At 47.8% G+C, this 6,496-nt stretch overlaps 1 non-coding gene across 1 annotated transcript; it reads right to left on the bottom strand.

The window, feature by feature from the left end:
* Positions 1-5,641: 5,641 nt before the first annotated feature.
* TRNAE-UUC (transfer RNA glutamic acid (anticodon UUC)) lies at positions 5,642-5,713 on the bottom strand. The gene has a single exon. It is a non-coding gene; the product is annotated as a tRNA-Glu (tRNA).
* Positions 5,714-6,496: the final 783 nt, after the last annotated feature.

Genomic DNA, 6,496 nt, shown 5'->3' on the forward strand with positions numbered 1-6,496 from the left:
CTCTGGGTGGGAAGGCGAACACTAATCTGGCGTTGCACGTGCAATCTCGAGAATGCAAATCGGACGATGATCTGTCTCTTTGCACGCCTGACTTCAGCGACACTACTGTAGTTTATAGAAATGAAAAACAAATCTGTCGCGAGATAGTTGAAGCGTTCTACATTGCTAAGGCTAAGGACGCGTGTGTGGCTAAGCCGTCGGTAAACCTTCACGCTAAGGAATTTGCCTTTTTAGATAACTTGTTAGTAAGACCCTGACATTGAAAAATTTTTTGTGTGCCCTTTCACTGATACGGCTTATGTGCGCGCGCATCTCAGTGCGAGTCTTCGTTGTTTTCTTCCTTTCAATAAAACTTCAGTTGTTAGTCCAGCCTTGTCTTGTTTGCTTCTTCCTTTGTGTCGCGTCTTCTGGCTGGTTTAAAATGAAAACAGCTGTCCTAGGCATTCTCACCCTTTGTGCTCGCTGAGCCCTTTTAGGCCAGTAATGTTACCGTGCCCATCTTTATTTTTCCGATTTGCCTTTTTCATTAAATTTTAATTATGGCCAAATGGGCCCTGTTCTTTTATTTTTAAACAGTTTAAGCCTGTTCATGCTCCGCAGGTGCAAGCTCTTTCTCATTATGCTTTATTTTTGCCTTTATTTTTCGATTTTAGCATGCAATGAGACTCTGATTGTGGCGGATAATAGCTGGTTGCCCCTTACTTTAGAGAGTCCAACCTCAAGCACATGTTTCCCGGCCCATGAAATCGTGCCACATACATATTGGCGAGGATACTCAGTGACAGGCTGCACAGCGGCGGATGTTTCCTGCACAACAAATTGCACTGACAGCGAACAACAGCTTAGACACCGCGAAAATTTTCATGTTAGAGAGTACAGCAGAGGCACCTGCAAGAAAAGGAACTGGGTAGACTAGGGTGCCTCGATCCATGTTCGGTGTTTGATATCAACGCACCTCAGGAGAGGTTGCACAGCTGTTCCCTTTCTTTGGATTGGTTATGATGATGAATTTCGGTGGCGAAATGTGAGCTTGGCCAAAGAGCGGCAAGGCGTAAGGTATTTTTCGTCTGCACAAAGCGAGGTGAAATACTCATTTTTCCAATCATTTCCTTCAAAGCAGAAAATTTTGTGCTCATTTTAACACAAGTGGGTACCCGGCGGCGCTGGAGGATCGAACCCTGCGCCTCCCACATACGAGGCCGATGCACAAACTACTACAAGGCTACCGCTGTTCCCTTTCTTGGGCGCGTTTGCGTTTCATACTCTTATGAAATTTCTTAGCGTGGCTTGCCCAACCCTGAGGAAGTTCATCACATCGCTATCTGTGTAATTTTTTGCGACACTGCTAAAATGAAGGGTGTGAGAGATAGCAATAAATGAGTTGTGGTTCGCTCGTAACGGCGCCTGCTTATAGCATTTTCCACTGCACGCAGCCATTGTTAAAATATCGGTGTTCTATAAAGGAGCGTTTGTTTCTGTGAAGTATTTTGTTTCCAGAGCAGGATGCGGTAATAATAACCGCCTTTTTCAGCATGTATGGCGGCGACTGAAGTGCTTTTCAAACATAAAGCAAGTATTGCAGCTATACCAGTACTAAGCACAAGGTATAAATACTCTGGAAATAGTGTAGTCCTCCAAGGGAGTACATTTCAAATAAAAGAGTAAAGAGAGATTTTGTAGCGATAGCTATATTACGGTAGCATTTCGAGCCTTCAGCGTGGTGGCGCCGCCACCCACTGGCTGCGACGCCACCCTGTGGCTGCTCCGCCACGCTGTCAAGTGGTTGGCCACGTGGTGCGGAGCAGCTGCTGGCGGCGCGGCGCCGTGGCTGATCACGTGGTTCGTCACGTTGTTGGTCACGTGACCAAGTTCCCCTCGGCCAGCTGTAGCTATCGCGTCACTCCAGGTTTAACGAGAGCTAAACCACCTCCAATTTTTTTTAATCAGCATCCACCCAACTAATATTATCTGGGGGATGCTAATGAGACTTTACTCTCTTAACCTGGACATACAGGGCATTGATAATGCCAACTATTGATGATTTCGTTATCCTTCGCTGCCCAGCGATCAAAGTAGTTGTGTCCACCACGGGAGCCACACTTGTTACTATCAGACTTTGTTCTGTGGGGTCACCGCAAAGTCTACCGTATAGTATGTTATTCAAAAAAGTACCGTGCTGAATTTTCGTCCGAACTTTCAGCTGGCGGTAGAAGTGGTGCCTTTCGAAATTCGGCTGCCGCCAGTGCAACACGTCATACATTTGCTTTGTTTCACTTCGGCATCACTTAAACGTAAGGAATTAAATGTGTACCAGAAGCAGATTAGGTCTCGCCATAGCTCGAAACCGTATTGCTCTTTTCAGAGACCAGAGTGCTCAAAATAACACCAGGTCTTCGAATGTGTGCTAAGAAAACCGCTAAGGTTTCTATGCAACGCGGGTGGGAAACCTCAGCGAAAGAAAAAATCTGTGTACTGTAGATATATGGGCCGAAAAATTTATGAAAATTGAAAATTGGTTTTTGAGGAAAGAAAATGGCGCAGAATCTGTCTCACATCTCGGCGGACACCTGAGCCGAGCCGTAAGGGAAGAGATGGAGGAGGGGGTGGGAGAAGAAGGAAGAAAGAGGTGCCGTAGTGGAGGGCTCCGGAACAATTTCGACCACATGGGAATCTTTAACGTGCACTAACGTCTTACAGAACAAGGGTGCCTTTCCATGATTATGATGATGGTTTTTTATGGCGCAAGGGCATCTGTGGCCAAAGAGCGTCTTCTACTCAAGGTGCGGTGAAACACCCATTTCCCAAGAATTTCACCCTAAAGAAGCCGAGAACTAGGCAGGGGAAAGGTTGTACCGATTGTATCACCGGTGGGTACCCAGCAGCACTGGGGATCGAACCCCGCACCTCCCGCATGCGAGGCGGATGCTCAACCACTAGGCCAACGCTGCGGTATCACGGGTGCCTTTTGCGTTTCGCCTCCATCGAAACGCGGCATTGGCTGCAAATTTTATGAGGCGACGAAAATCATTATATTTTTTGTATTTAACAGCAGAATAAAAATGAATTATAACAGAGCGAGACAGGCTAGATAGAAGATCGATAAAAAAATGCCGTTGGTTTGGCTGTGGTTAAACCAGGCGTGACGCGACAGCTACAGATGGCCGAGTGGAACTTGCTCAGTTGAACTGCAAAGTCAGTCTTTCGCCACTCCGTTTCGCTGGGCGTTCCCTCTCCATCTTTTTTTTTTTTGGTATTGCTCTCGCCCTGGTTGACAGGCGCAGGCCTTTTGTATACAGTGATTCAAAGTCAGCCGTTAGGGCCTTCGAGAAGGGCTCTGTGGCTAAGGTTGCTTTTAAGATTATGCAGACCTGTGAGATCTCTCAACACTACTTATGTTGGTTTCCTGCTCACCTTGGGATGATTGAGGGAGCCCCTCCGAATCTCAATGAGTGCGCTCATGAGGCAGCACGAGATCTTACCCTCCGCTCTGCCCCGCGCCACGGCATGGTGGTACTCCCCGAGAACAGAGACTCCCCTTCCACATACAATGAGATCACGAAGTATTACCTTCTTAATCGCAGGGTTTACGGCTTGCCGCATCCTAAACTAAACAGGGCTCAGGCACTTACATTGCGCTTACTACAGACTGGTTCTTAACCTTGCCCACGGAGGTTGAACATGTTTTATCCTGAGACGTATACGGAGCCTTATTGCCAGGACTGTGGTGCTTTAGCCACGCTCGAACACATGCTCTGGACTTGCGCAAGAATTGAAGACTCGGCGATCAAGGACGCGTCCAAGTGGGAGGCTGCACTTCGCAGCCCGCAACTGGATGAACAATTATGGGCTGTCCAGCAGGCTCACGACGTGGCCGTGAGGCTTGGTCTTCCGGTCCCGACGTGGGAGCGGCCCACATAGTGGTTACTTATCACTACTTGCAGGACCCAATAAAGTTTTCCATCCATCCATCCTTCTCCATCTTCGCCAAACTTGTCACGGCGCATGCGGACAGCTGTGGCAGCTCGGTTTCGCCGGAGCGTCGCGCCGCCGGCAGCAGCAGCTCCTCCGCACCACGTGGTCGGTCACGTGGCCAACCAGGTGACTAACCACGTGACAGCGTGGCGGCGCAGCCACAGGGTGACGGCGCCGCCACGCTGGAGGCTCGAAATGCTACCTTAATGTAGCTATCGACCCGCCGCGGTGGCTCAGTGGGTAGGGTGCTCGACTACTGATCCGGAGTTCCCGGGTTCGAACCCGACCGCGGCGGCTGCGTTTTTATGGAGGAAAAACGCTAAGGCGCCCGTGTGCTGTGCGATGTCAGTGCACGCTAAAGATCCCCAAGTGGTCAAAATTATTCCGGAGCCCTTCACTACGGCACCTATTCCTTTCTTCTTTCACTCCCTACTTTATTCCTTCCCTTATGGCGCGGTTCAGGTGTCCAACGATATATGAGACAGATACTGCGCCATTTCCTTTCCAAAAAACCAATTATTATGTAGCTATCGCTACAATACCACGCCAGCCAGTAGCCAGAATCGAACGAATGCATATGGTTTTCCCCTCTTCACCCGAACCATCGTGAATTAAACGCACCTCCACTTAAGGTTGCCTACATGTCATTACTAAGTTAGTTCTTGTTTGCTGTGGAAGATCCTGCGTCCCACAGCGTCGAATGTCATTCCTCTCCACTTCGCTCCTGCCTAAACGCAGCTTTTGTCAAAAGGCTAACGTCAACTGCATGATCGCGCATAGGAATTTAGTCATACTTTTTCTCTTTTTCTTTGATATTGTATTTGTTCGCACTTAGATTTTTTTATTTTCTCTAGTCCTAAAAAAAGTAACTAGTTTGTGCTTTTTAGCCACTTTCAGTGCTATTAGTTCTATTTCGTTTCTTTGATGACTTTTAGGAAATATGCGCAGCATATAGGCGACATTACAATTGTTCCATTCGACCACTAAACACTACTGCCATCAGCTGCTTGGGCCCATACAAAGGCGAGAGCAACTCTGAACGATTAGAGGCCCGCGTTCGGCTTGATAGCAATCGTTGCCTAGTTTTCCTCGGCGTAGTCGAGATAGCTCACGCTTCGACAGGGCGCTTGATTCTCTCGCTAGGCTGTGTGCTACTGCGCTGCAATGGACACGGAAAACTTCAGCGCAGATTCCCTTTTTATGTGAACTGCGGTAGCATTAGTGCGAGAGAACTACTCCGGACGCACCAACTCCGAGCAATAATCTCGTCCTGTGTGCGAGAGGCTCCCGAGCAACATGGGCCGCAACAATCCCTAGGGGTGGCTGTGACAGGAACAGCCCCTGCCAGTGCAGTGGCCTATCACTTAACAGCTGCGCCACTGCGCTGGTAGCGGTATGAGGACTCCCAGGGATCTATGAATGCTAAGTAGATAATGAAAAATTCTGCATACATGGCAATTAACCCACTAGAGATATCGCGTCATACCCTTAAGGCGGAGCTTAAGTGTACCCTCCATTTGAAGTACGAACACCCGCATTTGTAAAGCTGTTCAGTTTAACTCGGCTTAACCCCCTTGCGACTTTTTTTCTCTACTCTGTTGTTATAACCTGTGCCCTGCGCGCAAAACAGCAGATGACCGCATTTGAAAGTAAAAAGTCGACCAACCATTTCCGACGCCGGGAATCGAACCCGGGCCTTCTGGGTGAAAGCCAGATATCCTAGCCACTAGACAACGCCGGAGACATGCACGCTTGCAGCTGCGGAGCATTTTAACAATACACGAAAATACGCTCCGGCGCGCCGAAACGTCGAGATGATGGAGCGGCTGTATGTGGCAAATGCAGCTGTTCTGTGACGTATCGCGTCTGCGTCAGCCTAGGACGCGTCACGTGGCGTGCTCTATAACAGATGTTCTGTTTCGGTCGCTTCTATCAGGGCTTTAGAAATCATGTAGGACTGGTCTGACATTAAGACACATTATACGAAGAACATTTCGGGCATACTGAAGTCTAAAACACGAAATTTCTTTGACAATTTCACTATCCATGTAGAAAAATAAACAAGAAGGCGATGAACATGTGGGGGGCTGCCGCATGTTTAGTGGAATAGTGGAATTTATTGTGGAAATTTGCACATTACAAATTTTAAAAGCCGCAAACGTGAAAGTAATGTTAGCTTTAAGCCGTTCGGTTTTTTTTTTTGGTTTTTGCTTTTTTGGTGAAAGGTAGTTAAGCACAATAACAGGAGCGAGGAAACGACTCAGTTGATAATTTAAACAAGATTTCAGATGTTTAAAACCGCTTTGGCCGCCCTCTTCGCGGTATGATTTTTATGGCCATGGGGAGGAGCGAAATGCCTCTTTGCGCCCTTTTTTGTTTTATTGGTTAGAAAGTTAAGGTCGCTATTTTTCAAACGTTACGACGGTCCGTGTAAGCAGTTACTGAAGCTGCCGCCGAATTTTTGTTTGTTTTTATTTGGCGAAAAGAAATCCAGATTAGTTAGTCTGCTGCTGTTATTGTATGT

Source organism: Amblyomma americanum, chromosome 2 (assembly GCF_052857255.1).
Source record: "Amblyomma americanum isolate KBUSLIRL-KWMA chromosome 2, ASM5285725v1, whole genome shotgun sequence".
NCBI lineage: Eukaryota > Metazoa > Arthropoda > Arachnida > Ixodida > Ixodidae > Amblyomma > Amblyomma americanum.